General features: G+C 34.8%; 1 protein-coding gene across 38 annotated transcripts in view; it reads right to left on the bottom strand.

The window, feature by feature from the left end:
* gab1 (GRB2-associated binding protein 1) overlaps nt 1-20,253 on the bottom strand; it is a 103,190-nt gene that overhangs the window by 48,143 nt on the left and 34,794 nt on the right. For 4 of the 38 annotated variants that reach the window (XR_012396535.1, XM_021469996.3, XM_073933974.1 and 1 more), the window contains exon 1: nt 9,968-10,021. The gene's annotated coding sequence lies outside the window, so the exon portion shown is untranslated. 38 annotated transcript variants of the gene reach the window in all.

The following is a 20,253-nucleotide window of genomic DNA, read 5'->3' as shown; positions in this document are numbered from 1 at the left end:
CTGTACTCCCTGCTCTGGTTTCGGAAAGGTTTTCCTCTCCACACCAGCCATCTCAGTCCCCAATGAAAGAGTTTTTTTTTTTTTTTTCAGCAGGGGACATTGTAATGTCCAAAGACCTCAGCTTATGCCAGAAAACAGAAACATGCTGATATTTCTTTTGAAAAATGTAAAATCCCAGCACAGTCACAGTTTTAGATTGTATATATTAATAAGTCTTCTTTAGTTTGTATTATTCTTTTTTCTTTTTAATAGCAACTTAAAAGTTATGGTGAAAAAAAAAAATATTATTTAGCAAAAACGTGAATCATTTAAAAAAATGTTTGTTAAAATGTTCGTTGAAAAAATTGTGACTAAATCATGAACTGTGAGATTAGTATTGTGAATCGTATCGAATCATGAGTCCGGTGAATCGTTACACCCCTACTCATTTCAGGTGGAGACAGCAGTAAATTGCATGTAAATTTTCATTTCTAGTCTACTGCAAAAGTATACTTATTTCCAGTAAGGCTAATTTGTTGATTCAAATTTAAGCAAAACTCAAAATTAAATGATTACTCAGCTAAACCTATCATTTTAAAACACAAAATCTATCTGAGATTATATTAATCTTCTAAGTATGAAGAAATTCAAAGAAGCATAACTAAAAATGGCTAAACTGCAAAACTGTATTGTTCCCACACATATTTTTTTTTCCTTTTCAGAATATCATATCCAAAAAGCCAAAATCTTGTCAAATATACTGTGGTCTAATTTTCTCACCCACCAGTATGTTGAGAGGGTTCAGTATTTATGAACACTAGAAGAGAGCACAAATTAGATCAGTCGTCTCTAAGGATACCAGAACTGGAGAGTGTGTGAGAGCTGACAGTTGGATCATTTGTAAGTGTGAGATCGTTCCGAGACGGAATAACCGTGACATGCTCGCATCTGCCTGCCAAAGCCACTCCATCCTGACTGTACAGTGAAGAAAGTTGCAAGTCATGTGTCATGCTCAAAACACTACTATAGCGTGCACAGCGAAGGAGAGAAGATACTCAGTAAGTGTGTTTAGAGGCCATGTGGGATTAAGTTACATGCTGAAAAACATCAATTCCTGATATCAGATCATCTTTGTCCGTATATTTCTTCATACTTGCAAAAAATAGAAACTGAAGAGAAAAGAAAAACACAAAAACTTGTATTTTCAATAATTCTAAATTGTAATGTCTGTGAACTTTCAAGCAATTCTCATTAATTGCAATAATAATGACGCTTTGGTCTAGTTTTGATCAAATCTTTTTATTAAAAATAGGAAGGTAAGGTTGACGATAAATGGCACAAGAAGACTGGACAGTTTATATATATATATATTATTTATTAACATTTTTTTAATAATGTGTTGAGTTGAGCAGCCCTCACCTGAGGTAAAATCCCATGTTAAAAATGCTGATTAATCAATATGTATTTCTTTTGAGTCAGTTCTTCAAATGACTAAACCAAACCAGATCAACTCCTTTCCTTCAGCACCCAACGTGACAGAAAGAAACAGCTCCATGTGTTGGGCTTCAAAGGCTAATAACTGATGGGATGGTGGCTTAGCGCATTATAATAAAACTGGCCTGTCCAGACCTGAACACACTGAGACACACATATGGGCACCTCCCCCTCGCCATCTACTCTGTGCATGACATCATCCTCTCAAATCTCATTCTCATCCATCTCTTCATGCTGCAGCCCTGTCTGCAGGTCATCCTGCACACCCTAACTAGAGTTCTCAGTGTTAACCAAGCCACATGCAAAGAGGTCTGAATTATATAAAGTTTGAAAAAAAAAAAAGCAAAAAAAATATTTTAGCTTGTACATGAAATCTAGATTATTTGTAGAATTGGAAGTGTTGAAATACATGAAAGGCCGTTACGGATTTAAATTATGGTTCAGTTCATCAGCAAAATGTGAATTGACTACACATTACAATCAACAGAAGAGACATATCATATATGCAAAGCAAATTCTACATACCAGTACAGTCCAGACTCCAGAGCCGCCAATGGCATTATTGTGAATGTATAAATACAGATTGTTTTGAAAATGTTGTCATGCAAACATGACAACATTTTTTTTTAAGCAAAATGGAACGTTTCCATGTTGGCTACATCATTGTCTTGTAACTGTAGCCTGAATTAATAGCTACGTTTCCATCTACCTATTTTTATGTGCATTTTGGATCTACACGTACAAAAACGGTTGATGAAAAGCAGCGATCTTCTTGCTGTGAGGCGACAGCACTACCTACTGCGCCACTGCATCGCCCACGCCAGGATGCACATATATTTTGAAAATGCGCATAAAAAATGTATGCACATAACCAAGTAGGATAAACTTTGTATTCGATAAGAAACGATGCACATACACTGCAATGGAAACACTTTTACCGAACAAATTCCAGTATGCACATTGAAAAAGGCCATGTGATTTTGTTATAAGAGATCATGAGATGATAAAAATGTGTTAATAGACAAACCAGCAAGCTGAGCACACTGTAAACAATCTGAAATGTTGTTTTGCCCATTCTAAAATGTGTAAATCATCTCAGTATTAGTGTTATTGTATTATTAATTATTAATGACCTCCAGAACTGTAAAGAGTGTCTGTGCTCTGCATCTGATGCCCTCAAATGCCACCATGCGCTCATTGCACGTTTGCATCGTCTTCTGAGGTCATTTATGAAGTAATTTATTAAATAAGTAAAAGATTCACGCAACTTCTCTTACCGCAGTAAATTTCATTTGATATTTGGCACCAGTTAATCATGAAGTGACGATTTTGTTCTCTTTGACTCGTTGGATGGAAACGCTGCTTTATTCGCACATCTTTTATGTGATATTCCTGTTTTCTGCATACATTTATTCGCATTTTTGGATGTCAATCTTTCTACTGCACAAAAAAAAACTAACCTAAAAATACTGTGTCCTTTAGCATAATTGATAGGACTCCACAATATGAAAAGAACTGACATTATGATTTCATATATAGTTTGACACGGGGAATGATAATATCTGGCTGCAGAGGTGACCTGTTGATTGAGAATTTGTTTCCGCCATGGTCTGTTTGCAGAAAAACACACTGCAGTTGAACTTGTCACAAAATTAAAAAGAAAATGCCCAAATCACATATGGTGCCATGACAAACATGAACCAGTGTTGTTTGAAACAGCAGGCAAATAATTAGATTAATGATTTTCACGTTAACGTAGTAAAATGTTATATTGATGCTGATGCAATATTGTGCAGCAATAAATAAGTGACCTCTAAAAGAGTCAATGATGATTACGTTTGTGTGGTTTGTGGGAGTTAGATAACACCAAAGTTACTTAAACCTATATCTTTTAACAGACTGATTTAAAAGATAAGAGGAACTGTGGGGTATCAGGTTTGGTCACAGAAATAACAAGGTATGAGAGCATGTGCAAGTATGCATATGTCACTGCTGAATTGGTCCAGCGTAAAGAGGGGTGTGCCGGGATGCCTTTCTGCCGAGAACACGCTGTCAGCTACATGTCAGGGCAAAACCCAGGTTGGGTCACACCTGCCGCTTGTTTGTTCATCATCCAACTTTCTCTCTCTCCATTTCTGGTGACAGCAGGAGACTTAAAACAGCCTGGATTTTTGACTTAAATATGATGTATTATCATTCTTTAGTGATGCTCTATTATGACACTGCAAATGCATATTCAAAAGGAAACTTCAGTTCTCCTTTACTTTTCCCTTTTTAGTAAAACTAAAAGTGCCTTCATATAGTGAAGTCTTGCAAGACGCCTGCACATTTCAGTACAGTTTTCTTTAAATATAAAAGTAGGAAATGTGATGCTGCTGACTTTGTTTGAACCAATGATTGACACTTGAATTTCAGACATAAATATTGAAACAACAATAAACTTAGACTTTATTTTATTTTAGAAATACAGTTACAGTTATATATAGTATATATACATAGAGCATAATTTATTAAGAGTATGGGGTCGGTATACTTTATAATCTCATTTAAAACGTAACCCTTAATAATATTAGAAATCTAACTAAAGTAGATTTACGAATTTTTCACATTCGTAAATCTACTGTTGCTCTTTTCTTTAATCTGATACTGCTCTAGATAAAAAGTTTTGGTTTATAATGTTAAGAGGTATGTAACCCATTTTACTTCTCAGTTCAATTCAACATAGAAAGTCAGATTTGTTTTGTTAGCACTGTTTCCATTGTAGTGTTATGATTAAAAAAAACAACAACATTTGTCTACGCGGTTAGAAACTCTTATACAAAGCCAGAAACAACATGAGAGAAAAAGCATTAACGCCACAGGCTGGCATTAAACAGGTTTACACAGAAACATGTGTTTGACAGTATAATATTTGCCTTCCAAAACTAGTCTGTCTTGCTGTGTGATCTCAGATGCATCACACTGGAATAAAAACTGTCCAAATAAACGTTGTGCTTTCTTTTTCTAATGTCTTTCTAAAACTGACCACAATACTCCCACTTGCTAGCACTTGAAGATTTGATGGTTAAAAAAATTTAAAAGCTAAGTATAAGTACAAAATGTGCAATGCCATTCATCTTATTTTTCACGTACGAAAGGGCGCTGTCATTTGAATCTTTTTAGCTCGTGACTTAAACTTATATTTTCTTATTATATTTTTCTACTTGGTCTGTACATTTAAACACTTGTTTGTTGAGCAAGTAGTTTAACCGTTTTCTGTCGTTTAGTATTCCGAGTGATATCTCCCATAGACGACTGAATCAGAAGTTCTAAAACAAAATTGCAAAAACGAGCACAGTTTTGTAAGAATAAGGTCAAAAGCTTTCCACAATTTCTACAGTATTGTTAGGGTTTAGGAATAATATCTATTAAAACAACTTGATGGGGGTCAAGTTGTGATGAAAACAAATTGAGGGGGTAAAGTAAATGTTAATTTATCTCACAATTCTGACATTTTCCAATATTATGACTTATATCTTATATATATATATATATATATATATATATATATATAAATATATATATATATATATATATATATATATATATATATTGCTCAGACGATAGTTATTAGTTAAGTTAAGGGTTATTATGTATAAGTTATTATAAATAATAATTTTATTTATTTTTTAAATCCCAAGGTGAAAACAAACCTCCATACAAAACCCTAGTTACTAAAAAAAAAGACAGACAGACAGACAACTACTGTACCTAATAGGAAATCAAGGAACCAGTTAGAACCACTGAGGTAAACCAGTTAGTCAAATATGAACCATTTAAAAGATTTTAGTGCCTCCACACAAGTGAACTACACAAAATATTTGAAAAAGTTAACAAAAAAAAAAAAAAACACATAAAAGTCTAAGCTAATTGCTCACAAATAAACCTCATTTTGAGTGAACTAGAACTTAGATTTCGGTCTCTATCACCTGTCAATGGGGGGAAAGCATGTTTTTCTTGAAAGATTTGACAAAGCCAAAGAAAAACTCACAAAAACTTACAAAACCTTACAAAAAACTAAACATGCAGTGTAATTTTATGAAATATTTATATAAGCACTTCATTGTATGCACTTCATTCTACTGCAGCCACTGAGTAGAAAGCCAGTCAACTTTGCATAAATGTTTTATTTTAATTGTGTTCAAGGATGTATAAAAGCTCTAGGGTCGCTCAATAGCATTCTGAAGATTAGACCAAACCCCATTCCACATTACAACCAAATCATTTTGAAGCCCTCTAGGCTGTAGAGGAACAATGCAGTTCTTGAAGAAGTTTTATTCTGAAGCGTCAGAGTTTTTGGCCACACTTGCCTTTTTAGCACGGCACATGAAGAGAGGAAAACTAGGAAGGGATTCTACAATGAGCTTCTGTTTTGCTCCATTAGCTCTACAAAATCAGTCTTTTGTTATTTGTGTGAAAAACAAAACATAAAAATAATCTCTGGGATTCGGCTGTGGCTATTTCTATGTCCGTACTTGTGTGTCACACCGCTGACAGTGACGGATAATGATGCGTAAGTTGCAATACACCCCCAATTGTTACATTGCTACATCGTCACTACTGTCATCATTTGTGGCATGGAGGAGGAGACCTTAGATTTACCATCTTATCTTGTACCCTTGTGATGGCTTCAAAAGCCAGCGTTCTGAAAGGCACCGCTGGCCTTGCAAAATGAATAGCTGAGCAGAGTCTTCTTATAAAGACACTGTATCTATGAGGCAGAGGGAACAGTTTTCAAGGTCTTTCATGCGGCATTCAAGCACATAAAACTCAATTGCCCTTTCAATCCTTATTTATTTATTTATTTATTTTTTGCTTAGGGGGTTTGATGTTTGCCATTTTTAATAGTTAATGTGTAAAAAAAAATGACAACCAGAAAAGGAATTTCTTGTTTCTAAAAGTTATATTATATGAGCTACATTTGCACAGGAGAGTAAGCTGGAGAAACACTGGAGAAAAGACAATTGGACTAGAAAAGGACCCCAAACTAGGACTTGATGCTACTATATCATGTTGAAGCACTTGCTAACATGGCCATGGCTCTATATGACTATTTCTTGGTCTTAATCAGTGATTGAAAAACAGTTAGGTCATTCTTAACCTTCGCCATTTTCAATGCCAAGCTTGAATTTGCACTGCACTGGCAACTAAAGCTAAATCTATTCTCCTACATGAAGCGATAACTGTACCCTATGGTGCATACCTTGCATGTATCCAATGCAGTTGTGAACATTTATACTTCTGAATTATGTCCATAATGCCCTGAGGTAACACTTCCATAACACTAGCAGGCAGTGGGGTTTCCATGTTCCATGTGTGTTGATTTTCAGCCGACACATTAGTAGAACTGAACATTCAACAACATTAATTGTAAAGTAAACACAAAACAAAAGTATCCATCTGGAGCTCCACCATGGGACTTGACACTTGTTAAACACTGGCGCCACTGGCCTCACTCTGCTCCAACAGCTCTTGGTCCCACCTGCACTCATCACCGCTAACAGGCTGACCAATCATACATCTTGCACTCTGCGTTGTTGCGACGTGTAGTTACATTCTATGATCAGAGTATGAGCAAGGGTATGCGACTATGAAGGCTACACCAGACCTACCGCAAAGACTTGACACAAATAGATAAAATGGCCTTAAATACTGAGCAATGTTTTAAAATAAAATTAATTTTAAACAAGGATAAACTTTTAATTACTTCTAAAACAAAATTGCTGAGAACCAAACCAAATCCATTAAATACATAAAACCATTTCTACTTAAATAAGAGATGGTGTAACACATTTATTAGAAGAACTTAAAATTTAAAATGTATTTAATTTTGAGAAAAGTCCATCTTACGTACCAATTATGTATTTGATAGCAAAAAGTGAATAGTTGATACGTTATTGGTAAATAAGGAAAACAAAATTAAAATATAGTCCATTCATCATGCAGGAAAAAACATTTAACACACTGTAAAAACCAACAGTCAGTTGTAAAACCCAACCCATCTTTATCAAATGAAATGAGTGTAGTCTACTTAAAATTGACTGAAAGTTAGTACAATTCATTTGAAAAGAGTTTTGAACTCAGTATTGAAGGTAATGAGTTAATTAAATACCTCATTACTTTAACCTAAATAGATTAAGTTGATAGTACTTGTATAGATTAGGTGTTTTTTTTACTCAAATGGTTTGTAGCAATCGGTTTTCTCAAATGGTTTGAGTTGCCTTAACTTATTGGTTTTTACAGTACTCAGCTGATTTGATTTCTCTTCATTTATAGGGTTTTATTATGCTCAAATTGCTTCATTTACTCAAAAGGATTAAGTTCACAGAACTCATTAGAATTAATTTTTAAACTTCAATGGTTTGTTGCAATTGGTTTCCTCAAACGGTTCGAGTTACCTTAACTTTTTGGGTTTTACAGAGCATTAATTTAATAAAACATGTCTGTATTTCATTCATAAATGATTTTGTCTATTGGAAGCACTACACAGGTTTAGAATGGCATGAAAGCGATAAGAGCAATAAAAGAATTCCATTTTGGTATGAAGAATTTCTTAGCAACTTTTTGTTACAATAGGTTCAGGTGCTGAAGAAAAAAAATATTAATAAAATTCTTTAATGAATAGTAAGCAATAAACAGCATTCATTATTTGAAATGGAATGACTTGTACGCTATAAAAATGTTACCCTAATATAAACTTTACTGTCACTTTGGATCCATTTAATGCATCTTTGCTTCACTGCTAATATCCTTTTAACAGTCATTAAAAAAAAGCAACACTTTTTTGAACACGTTTGACCATCTTTTGGCATGTTTGCAAGAAGCTCCACAACTAATTAAAATATATTTATCAAAAATATCATTTTGATTTTCAGAAGCAATTAATGATAATAAAACACTAAATTATTTCCCTGCCTTGGTTAAAATGATTTCAGAATTATAAATTGACTGCAAGAATTGTATTAGTTTAAGAGTCCAATTCAATTGCTTTGGAAGCTGAAATGTCTTTGAGACTTCTGGGCAAAAACACAGCAGAATGCAGCAATTTTGTATTTGTTGTTGGGTTTTTATTTGCATACTAGGTTTTAATATTGTCAGTTATGTTCCTGTACACTATTGGAAGGTTCAGCTTGCCTCAATAAAGCAGCAGCTTAGAGGAAATAATATAGATAACAAAATAATCAATTCAATAAAATAATAAATACATTAAAATAATAATTCAATACATTCTTTCCATGTAGTTTGCAACAATCAGTTGAGCATTACAAATCCCCCAAAAAAATCTCACGATTTGGTCGTTCAGGTGTCCCTCTTGTTAGGTATCCAAGAAATCCAGAAATGCGAGTTAAAAAAAATAAAAATGCTGGGTTATTTCAGATAGATAAACCCAAAAGAAGGGGTAAATTTGAGCTATAAATTTAATTTACAAAAAGAACCAAGAACCGATTAACCGATTTCACCATTATCGATGCTTTAATTTGTCATAGTTAATCAATCGTGAAGGCTTCTCAACACCGCGTTTCTGCACAGAACAAAACTGCTGCAACAAAACAAGGTTATGTCAACTGTGTGCTAATTTAAAGTTCCAAGCTTGTACATCGAGGATAATACCCAAGCACAGTGGATTAACTATGACTAAGGCTATTAACTAAGGGCTGTTCAAATGTCGCGTCCTTTGCAAGCGCAAGTTTGTTATTTCTAATACGGGTGCGTGGCTTGCGTGTGAATATTGGCAGTGACTTCCTTACGCTTTCCAGGTGCACCTAGTTGAAAAATTAGTAATTTGTATGAAATATATGCATTTCTTTGCCAATGAGAGAAAAAAAAAATGCTAAATGAAAATACCGAACAATTTTGTCATTTATTTTAAGTGTAAAAATATTACTTTTGTTTAAATGCCAAAAACTTTTTTTCACTAATGTTTAGGTCCAAAGAGAAATGGACAATTGTTTTTGCTTTTATGCAGTATTATTTGGTTACGGAGCAGCAGTAAATAACACTTTAAAATTTAAGGAGTTTTCATGTGATTTTCTAAACTATAGTATTTCTCAGACTATAATCATAAAACCAAAATCTATAATTGTTGCATTCCTATGTTCTGTCCATACTTCATTAAGCTTATTATTTTTTTAAGAGTTCACAGAGCTCAGTTGCTTAAGTCCTATTGTTTATAACGGTATAATGTTTGCTGACCACAGGTATAATGCACAAGTGCAAGGACATGACACTCTTATAGAGGCAATCCTAAGGGTGCACCACTTCAGTTGAGGAAAAACACCCTAAAATAAAACATATAGCATGGCAGTACTGCAAGGCGTTTATACCATCAAGCTGTCAAAAGCAAGACTACATAGCGTGAAACATCCTTTAAGTATTCAAACAGACTAACATCACAGCCTTAAACAATCCTTTCCTGGAAGAGCCTCAGACCTCAAAACAACAGCAGCGAGCTTACCTTTCAAATACCGTTTCCAACTTCAGTTATGGCAAAGCCGAAAGAGATGTGTCTGTTATGTTTAGAATGAGGGAGTCTTTATCAAGAATACCAGTCTTTTACATGGAACTCTAAGGGGACCTCTCCCACCTCTGACTTCCTGTGTATGGGTAATCAGGCCCTCCCAGAACGCCTTCAAAACCATGACCACTAAATCAGAGGGGCTGAGGTGGACTGAAGGCAGAAGTGAAGAAAGGGTGTGCACATAAATAAACACCAACACACACACACACACACACACACACACACTCATGCTGACAGAACACTTCAGAGAAAAGGAAAACCAAACACATTCTTGAACTGTTGGAGAACGGCTTAGAGTCAATATAAAAATGCCTTTAGCAGAATAGTTTGTCCCAAAATAAAATTTTGGTCATCATTTATGTTTATCTGTCGTCTTCTGTGGAACTTTCTCTGAAGGAAGACGTTTTTAAAAATATCATGATCACTTTTTTCATTTAAAATGAATGGAGTCTCCGGCTGTCATGTTATCAAACACAATGCAAGCACAATAAAAGCACTAAATATTCAGGGCATCATTAGAAATTAGAAGCAGTACTATGAGGTTTGGTTATAAGATTGTAAACCAATGACGATTGGCAGGAAATGCAGTGATCATTAAGAGTTTTACAGAGGTTAAAAAAGGAACAAAGTATATCCAGAATCAAGCTGGTGGCCCAATGTGAAGCTTATAGAAATGAAAAAGGCTAAATGGAGCATACGCTAACTTTCGTGTTAATCAGTCATAAGATGGCAACAAACAGTCAAAAACATCGTCAAAACAAGTTAGGCAAATATACAGATGTGAAAGTATTCACTGACAGTGAAATCAAGATGATTATAATGACCAGAATGAGCTGGGGTTTTTAGCCTTAGGGATTGTTGCCTCGTTTGCCACGTTTCCAGTACAGAGTATGGTTCAGTATTGTGCGGCACAGGCCACCTTTATCAGGCTTGTGTCTCCACTGCCAAATGGTACCAATGGTACATTTTTGTGGACATGAAGGTTTGTTTGAGCTTGGATCGACCATAGCTCATACGTGTACATTATTACGATGTAATGTCTCGGCTGTGTTTTTAAAAATGGAGCTTCCTTTGTTTTCATTCTGGCTTGTATATATGCTAGTTATGTTTCTCTGTAAACCAACAACATTCAGCTGCGTGTCTAGCTTCCCCTTTCGGTACCCTTTACAAATGGTACCCAGAAAGTGGTATGATACGGTTTGCTTTTTGGTACCTTTTGACAGTGGAAACCGCCATAAAAGCTTACCGAACCATACCAAACCACTCTGTGGAAATGGGCCATGACTAGGGGTGTCAAAATTAATTGTTTTTTCGGTGCATACCGATATGCAGACGCGGAAAATTCGGTATCAGTTAAGTAATAATCATAACTGAACTGACGTCATTTATCTCCTTTGTAGCGAGGGAGGTGAGCGCCGGTATTAACAACGCTCAGGAGCAAACTAAGGGCCGGCCGTGGCATGAGCAGTATAGGCAAATGCTAAGGGTGCTGTAAATACAGAGGGGTGCCAGAAATGAGCGTGGTTAAGTAGGTTTTGTTTTTGATATTCCTGACACATTCAGTTATGTTGGGTGAATGAGAGACAGTGTGGTGCTGTGTATCTGTGTGTTTATACAGACAGCATGTTATAACCTCCCACCAAAATATAACACTGTGTATGGAAAGCATCGTCAATGCACCGTGATGCATCGAGATATCGAATTGAACCGAATCGATGGCATGATAATCGTAACCGAACCGTGAGACCAGTATAGGTTCACACCTCCAGCCATGACGTAGGTTAGAATGTTGCGAGATGGGAGGTGGAGTTATTGTATTGTTTTTAGAAGAGTTGAACATATATTAACCATACAGCAAAAACCTCACACTGATTTCATGAACATATGTCTTCAAAAATGGATCTTTTGTGATTCATGGAAACATTATACAGGTTTAGAATGGCATGGACGTGAGTCAGCGATAACAGAATTCCATTTTTGGTTGAAGCATTCCTTGGGTGAAGGTAACCTTCTGTGCACACACAGCATAGGCATGTGTTATCAAGAACAGAATACTCAGGCTTCACAAAAGGCAACAACTTAAAATATTTGCATCCATTGAATTGATATGGATGCTTTATTCCAGTAATAAATTTCAAAGCAAATTTTTGGCATAGATTTATTAAGCACTTCAACTCTGCTCCCTAGGAAGCTCACTAGCCTATTAAATCTAATGTTTTCCAGGCCTGTGTAATCTTATTGAATATTAGAGTGACCCGCTGAATGAAGCCATCACGGTCTTTATCACAGCTAAACAAAAAGGAAAAGAACAATAATAAGAACAGCTTTGGTGAGATTTATAAATCATCAGCCATATTATGAGGTCACCTGCTAACTAGTTTTACAGGGACAAAGCAGTGTGGGTTAGACATTGTTCATCTACAGATGTTGAACACATAAGACTCACTGGTCAGCTTAATGAAAAAATGTCAAGCAAGTGCTTTTCCTGCAGATTACCATGCCCATCTTAATAAGTATGCAGAACTGTTTTCCACTGCAGCTGGCTTGGCTCATTTATTTTTATAAGCAAGCACGGTAGATGTAAGAGATGGGAAAGGTGCATTTGCACACTACTTCAGTCATTTAAAAAAAGTCCCAGTCTTGACCATCTGGTTTCATATATAGCCTAATCTTAATATTATACTCATTTTTAAAATGTTTATAATAATGTAGGTGTTTTTTTCAACCAACTGCACCTAAACAACACCAGAGTAACCCAAAACAATTTCGACAGTCATAACAATAAAAAAAGAAATGAACATGACTCACTTAGCAACAAAAGACATTTTACTCACAATTTAATCCCCAAACCTTTATGAGCTTATTTTTTCTGTTGAACACTAAATATTTATTTTGAAGAATGTTAAAAAGCAGTAGCCACTGACTTCCTTAATATAAAAAACTATGGAAGTCAATGGTTAGCAACATCTCTCAAAATAAATTTTGTGTTCAATAGAATAAAGTGAAATGAGAGATTTTGGGTGAACTATCCCTTTAAGCCAGCCAGAGATATGCGCAGTCCTTCATTTCACCCCCACATGATGACAAATTATGAATACATGATTAGAATGAGTAGAAAAACCATCAATCATGAAACATCAGTGGTTGAAACTGAACATTATATTACTGAAATTATCTTATTTTGATGGTCCGTTTGTTGAATTTAAGAAACATTGCTACATGCCAACTAATTCTCATTAGATTATAAGTAGACGGTTAGGTTAGGGTTAAGATTGGGGTTAGGGTTAGTGTAAGTGGACATGTACTTGCAAAATTTCATATAGTCAGTTAAATGTCTGTTGAAGGAGCAGTATCAGCAGATATTAAGCATACTTTCTACTAATACTCAAATGGACCATCAAAATAAAATGTTACCAAATGGACCACAGAGCTGAATAGTGCTAAAACATGGCAATCTACTTATCAAAATATCACTATGTGTATTTACATTAAAACATTAGCACAGGTGGGTTTTACATCTCTGTCCATTAAGCAACCAAATACACACTATATCCACACATTTTGCTAAGGAAACTTGTCTACAAATAACTAAATTGTAATAATTGAATTGTAATAAAGTATTAATATTTTTAACTGACTGCCTTTTGCAATAAGTTGTTTTCCCCTCTGTGTTAAGGAAACGCATGAGAAGTACATCTAGATAAACTAGAAGATTCAGAGATTAGCATTACCATGTGCTATGTTGTGTTAGCATAACTGTTCACAACAACTCTGGAATTTTCCCTGAAGCAAACACATTTTCTGCAGATACGGTGAGCATGCATACTCAAATGTTTTTTGTTGTTGTTTTGTTTTTTAGGGCCAGGAGTCAGATGACACATTTAAAGGAAACATTTATTGAGAATAATGAGTCAGAAAGTCCAACCTTGAACTCTAATGCTTTTTTTTTCTCAGCAACTGTTTCTGCGGAAAGGTTTTAATCCAGCAGAGTGAAAGCTGGGTTTGGTTTCTATTAACACCTGACAAAGTTTGAAACAGTGTTTACATTGTTTTCTGCAGAACATCAGAGACTAAATGCTTCAAACAAACAAAAGAGAAATGAGCTATAACCTAATATGAATTCTGGACAGCTTCGTTCTGGAATCTACATTCAGTATGTGCGGTCTGGAAGAAGTGAACACATAAGGTCCAGCGGAACGAAGGTTGGAAGAATGCTCTACTCTCTTGTTCTTGGATAAATTCCTCGGCCTCCCTTGTCTTCATGCTCTATGACCTGGACTCCAAAAGCAGCAAGTTTGAAGTATTGTGGGAGATCTGGGAGGAAATGTGAAATCCCCCTCAATGTCAGGACATTTTGTTAGAAATGGAGAAAGAGAAAAGGATAGTGTATAAGAAGGGATGGGCCTGTTGTCCCAAATTTATTTCAAATAATCTTGGGAATGATTCAGGCAGCTGTGCAGTCCTGCCCTTAAAGAACACCCATTCTCAATCATTTTATTACTATTTTTAACAGACATACGAAGCCAAGCCCTCAGTATGGTCATCCTGTTAGCCAGCATCCTAATTCTAAACCTAAAACTACTTTAAATTATACATTCTCAGAAAAAAAGATCTGCGAGCTGTCACTGGGGGGGGGGGTACCTTTTCAAAAAGGTACAAATTTGTACCTTAAAGGTCCATATTAACACCTCAAGGGTACATATTAGTAGCTAAAAAGTACAAAAGTGTTCCTCTTAAAATATTTTGGTACTAACATATGCTAATATATATATATATATATATATATATATATATATATATATATATATATATATATATATATATATATATATATATATATATTAATTCCAAATGTGTACCTTTTGAGAAGGTGAGTAAATGCCGACAATTTTCAGTTTTGGGTGAACTATCCCTTTAAGAATTTGATTGGTCAGTTGGAATATTGTTAAGTAAAATACAAATTAAAAAACAAACAACGATCAAGAGGAGAAGTTGTTCTGTCAGGTATGTTTTATTATAATTCTTTGCCATCCTTATAAATACATCCTAGAAAAAGTGAGTGAGTGCTATGAGATGTCTTTTTAAAATAGTTTTACAAAATTTAAGTACTTTTGAAGTTTATTGATAAAACTTAGGGGCAGTTTTAATGTTTCCTTTACTGATGGATCTGAAGATTTGTATAACAATTTGAGTGCTGCATATACTTTTTGTCAAAAATACTTATTTTATGTATTAATGTTCTTTTATTATAATACAATTTTTTTATATTCCTTTATTTTCTCACTGTGGTCTTTAAATAGCTTGGGCTTATCTGAAAAGCAGAGGACAGTTTTAATGTTACTTTTTTATGCTCAAAAGATCTGTAATCTCATGCAGCTTCATTTCCACAAACAAAAAAAGTGTCCAGTGTAAAATTATTACAACTTCTTGAAGTAATATATTAAAGTAAAAATAAAATAATAAAAAATGAGTTCACGTTCAAATACTAAAATACAAAAACTAAAATGTAGAACTAATGTGTAATAACAAAAATCCAGTCAATTTTACCTGAATTTATTTAACCTTAATTTCTAGCTTTATAAATTTCCTTTATGAAACTAAATTGTACTTGTAGAAACTCAACTTTCTAAATCCATTTGAAAGTTCTTTGTTTAATGTAATTTCAACAAATGTAATTTGGTAATTTTAATTTAGAAGGGGCATAACCTCTGCTGTAAATTGTACAATGCATTTCAAACTGATTCACACTGTGAAATCCATCAATTTTTATGCAATCCTCTGTAACATCCAGATGTCTTTCAACAATGAATTTTCTTTGATGTATGAACCTGCGCAAGAGCTGACCAATAACCCCTCCCCTCTAGCATATGATCATTCACATGGGAATGATCACTTAGTAAACAACAAAGATTCAATCGACTGAACTCAAGCTCAACATTTTAACAAACGAGGATTCTTCAAACAAACTATAGCTATGCACCTCTCAAGGTAAATCTGAAAGTGTAGTTCCTTTACTGAGCTAAATTTATCTAAATGGAAAGCCAGAAAGAGAATTGACAGACAATAACTTGCTTAATTTACCCATTTTCTTTAAGTGTATAAATAGTAAACAATGCAATCATCCATTAGTGTTGATACTAATCCACTTAATTTCGACTAATCTTTATAAACAGAATTCACTGAATGGTCAAACATCCATCAGATTTAAATACTTCACCAGTTAAACTCTGCTGCTATTTTGGGATTTCCACCTGGATTTTGCCTACCCAAATTTAAAAGCTTCCCAAATCCACACGCAGAGGTGTAAATGCAAAAATTTGGTATCATTAAAAAAAACTGTATAACTGTATATGTTGTCTGTGTTACAATAAACACCTAAAAAAAGAGGCGTTTTTTTTCTGTTTTTTTTTTTTTTTTATGAACTCAAATTTGAAAGTGTACCTTTTAGGTTCTGTGTGGTCTAGCGTGCTGTAATTAATTTTGGTGGTTCCTGCATATGTCTGTAATCATAGGAAAAAAGAAAAATGTCTCTACCATAATCTACGCAAAAGGTATTGTATTCCAACTGATGAGAGATGCTTTACAAGCCACAGGGATCGATCATTGTTTACATATTTCACTTTTCTATTGTTTGTTCAAACATAATTTACTATGTTTGGACCACATCAGACATATAAAAGGATTACTTATGCACATCACCTCAAAAACAGAGGAGAATGGCCCTGAAGCACACAGCATGAGGTAAGAGATGACAGCTGTCTGTGCTATCTGGGGTTGCTTATTGATTGTGAATGTATTGTTTTTATTTCTGCGCCTTGGAAACACCGCGATTCAGTCAACAACTGTTTGAATTCAGTAAAAAGAATGCTAGAACCATATAAGCACCGGCAAGAGCTTTCATTTGAGCTATAACTTGTACATGTGTCATATGAAATATATGAAAATGATCCAATGTAAAATACCTAGCTCGCGTATCCAAAATACTGTGTATTTAAGTGTAAATAACTTTTGTACAGTAGGATAAAAACCAAAGTGATGCATATGTGCATAAAATATAGATTCTACACTTTCAAATGAAACCACTTACATGGGTCTGGTGCAATGCTAGCCCTTTAAATCTTAAAGCGAAAGTCGATGACGTCACGGACAGTACCGGGTCCACAGAGTTGCTTTACGTGACAATGCTTGATCTACTTTGAGAAAACATTTCTGGCTAAATAAATTGTAGATCTATCAACCTTATTTGTGCAGTACCTACTGGTATGAAAAAGGGCTGAACAATATATCGTTTAAGCATTGATATTAATAATGAAGTCAGTGTGTATTAGGCATGGGACGATAACCGTTGTCAAGGCATACTACGGTTTGGAAAAGTCAAGGTTTTAAAATCATCAACATTTTTGCAATACAGAGTAATAAAATTTATTTGTTTTTGTTTTTTGTTTGTTTGTTTGTTTTTTAGGACAACAGTTTCTTCAGCAGAAAAGATATCCAAAGATGCCATTTTAAGTTGTAAAAAAATCTGTTTTTAAAACAAAGACATCAGAAGTCAATAATTAATTTGGCCTGACATGTTTATTGTTGCAAAATATTTTAAATGTTTCTCAAAATAAAATATATTGTGTTTAAAAGAGAAAAAAAGCTTTTGTTTTTTAACCAGACATTTAAAAATAGCATATTTTAGAGCAGTAATCGCAATACAGCAAAACTGTGACTTTTTTTATCCAAGGTTATCATATTGTCCGAAACTTCCATCGGCCCATGCCTAGTGTGTATCTGCAATAGTCACATTGCAGGACTAAATATTTATTAACAATTGCAAGATTAAGATATTATTGAAGATATTAAATGTCAACTTAAAAACTATTTGCACAATGATGATCATGTTATTTTACACTTTATTGTTCAATTTCTGTACTTGGATACGGTTTGACTTCTCAAAAAATTAGAAAGCTATGTTTATTCATTTATTTTTGCTTGCAATTTATGCAGTTTATGCAGATGCACTACATAGAAAAAGACTATGAAAAAGACACTCCAGTTGGTCTAAATTAATGGAATCTTTCCAAAAATGAAATTCAGATAATCTTGTGTAATTACATTCATATATTGCAATATTTATCACAGCAAAGTAAAATTTCACAATGTCAGATTTTTCCAATATTGTGCAGCCTTAGCACGGAAACAATTCACTTGTTCAACCAAGTAAAAGCATTTATAACACAATGCATATCAAAAATCTTTCATCAATTGGCAAAAAGACAGTCTAACATGAGGTCATGTGCATATTAATAGTTATCACTGGTTTGAACAGGCCCTTACGGAAGTCGTCATCTTTGGTATTTACTTCTGTTCTAGTCACTACAATTACACAATGTTTTCCAAGAACTAAAAGAGGATTTACTTTAGCCGGTTATCATTTTCAGTCTGTCAGTAGGCTAGAAGTTGTATATGTTCTATGGACATGATGTTTTAAAGAGTCACTACAGTCAAACAGTAATTGTGAACAGTCAATAGACCATTTTAAGGGATGTAAACAATAACGATGGTCTTAATGTTTTCCTGTGATACAGTTTTAATTTCTATAACATTAAGATATAATTAAATTTCCTTTATGAAACAATAAGCAGGAAACATTCATGGGCCAGTGACATCGCAACATTGAAGTGGTCTATACCATCAGAAAATAAGGTAAAGCAGAGAACATCATAAGCAGTTGAATAAACAATTTGCATAAAGTTAGAAAATGACACCGGCTGCAACATGACAAATAAACAAAACTGATCTACAATTGACAGAAGCACTTGTGTTTTTGTGTTAAGAGCATGCATAACCTTGCTAAAAATGGCATGCATCAAAACCAGTTGTGTAAACATGACTCAGTAACAAAGCTACGCAACAGCATTTCTCTCACCTTGAGCTTGCAATTGTAGCGCCTTCTCCGGGAAAATCTGTTATTGTGAAACTTCACCTATCCCATGTGAGAAGTATGCAAGATGCAAACAGAGAGCTATAGTGTCCCGCACCTCTCACTACACACAAAACTGCACATGGTTCCACTTCCAGCTGTGTGCACCATCAGCATCACATCAAACTCTTACAGTTTAATTAGGAGACCCACCATCCATGGTCCCTACAAATCATCCCAGCTGTGGACGTCCTTGGATGCTGCGTTAAAAAGCTGAGTCGAGCTTCCGTCTCTTATTCCACATTGCTTTCTTTCCAAATGACCGCCAATGTGGCAGATACGCAGGACAACAAAGGCAGCATGTTTTCAAGCCGAGGTCATTCCATTTCAATCATTAGGGTGCACAGAGAGAGAGAGAGAGAGAGAGAGAGAGAGAGAGAGAGAGAGAGAGAGAGAGAGAGAGAGAAATAGATCAATATCAATAGCCCTTTACTGTAATCCCAGGGGAATGGCCTGGTTTCAAGTCCTCTATACAGTTGGTTCGGTTTCTTTATCTCTCCTTCAGCGGAAGAAACGAGGGCTGAGAGTCAGTCCAGATGCACTGGCAGGACCTCTAAAAGCTGCACTGAGATGCAATTCAAACATTAACCAAGAAGCGAAACATAGTGTGAAACAAACGCAAGCAGGAGTAGGAAAGAGGGGTTTAATCATTTACAGTTTACCATCGTGCTTGGCTCGGGGACAACTGATGAGCAATAAGTCTCAACTGGGCAAAAACACACAGATACAAAGTGGAAGTTTCCACTTCGCTGGCAATTTTCATCTTCCTGGTCATCTGCTCCCAACACACACTTTGAGAAAAAGACATCCTGTTTTTCCTCCATTGTCACTTGTTCGCTACATGACTAGTTACGACTAAGTTTAGACTGGTTTATGTTGGTGGGGGAAGGGGGTCTTTTCTCCAAATGTCTAGAAATTTAAGAGAGTATCTTTAACTTCTGCTACATTAGTTGCGGTAATGATAATGGTTAACATAGTCACAAATAGAATTCGGTACTGTTTAAGTATTAAACTCTAGACGGTATGCATTAACAGGTTTGTCAGAATTGTATATTGCTGAAAATTGTGGGACATCTGATTTTACTTGACATGAAATTTAAATGACATCTCAACTAGAGATGCGACGATTAACCGGTTTCACTATTAACCGCGATTTAATTAGTCACAGCTAATTAATCGTAAAGGCTTTACATTGTAAATGCCCAGAGATACTAGCTTTTACCAGATTATAGTTATATGATAATTTTCCTTAAAA

Source organism: Danio rerio, chromosome 1, assembly GCF_049306965.1.
Source record: "Danio rerio strain Tuebingen ecotype United States chromosome 1, GRCz12tu, whole genome shotgun sequence".
NCBI lineage: Eukaryota > Metazoa > Chordata > Actinopteri > Cypriniformes > Danionidae > Danio > Danio rerio.
Note: the sequence above shows the minus strand (reverse complement) of the source record. Positions and strands in the feature narration are given on the sequence as shown.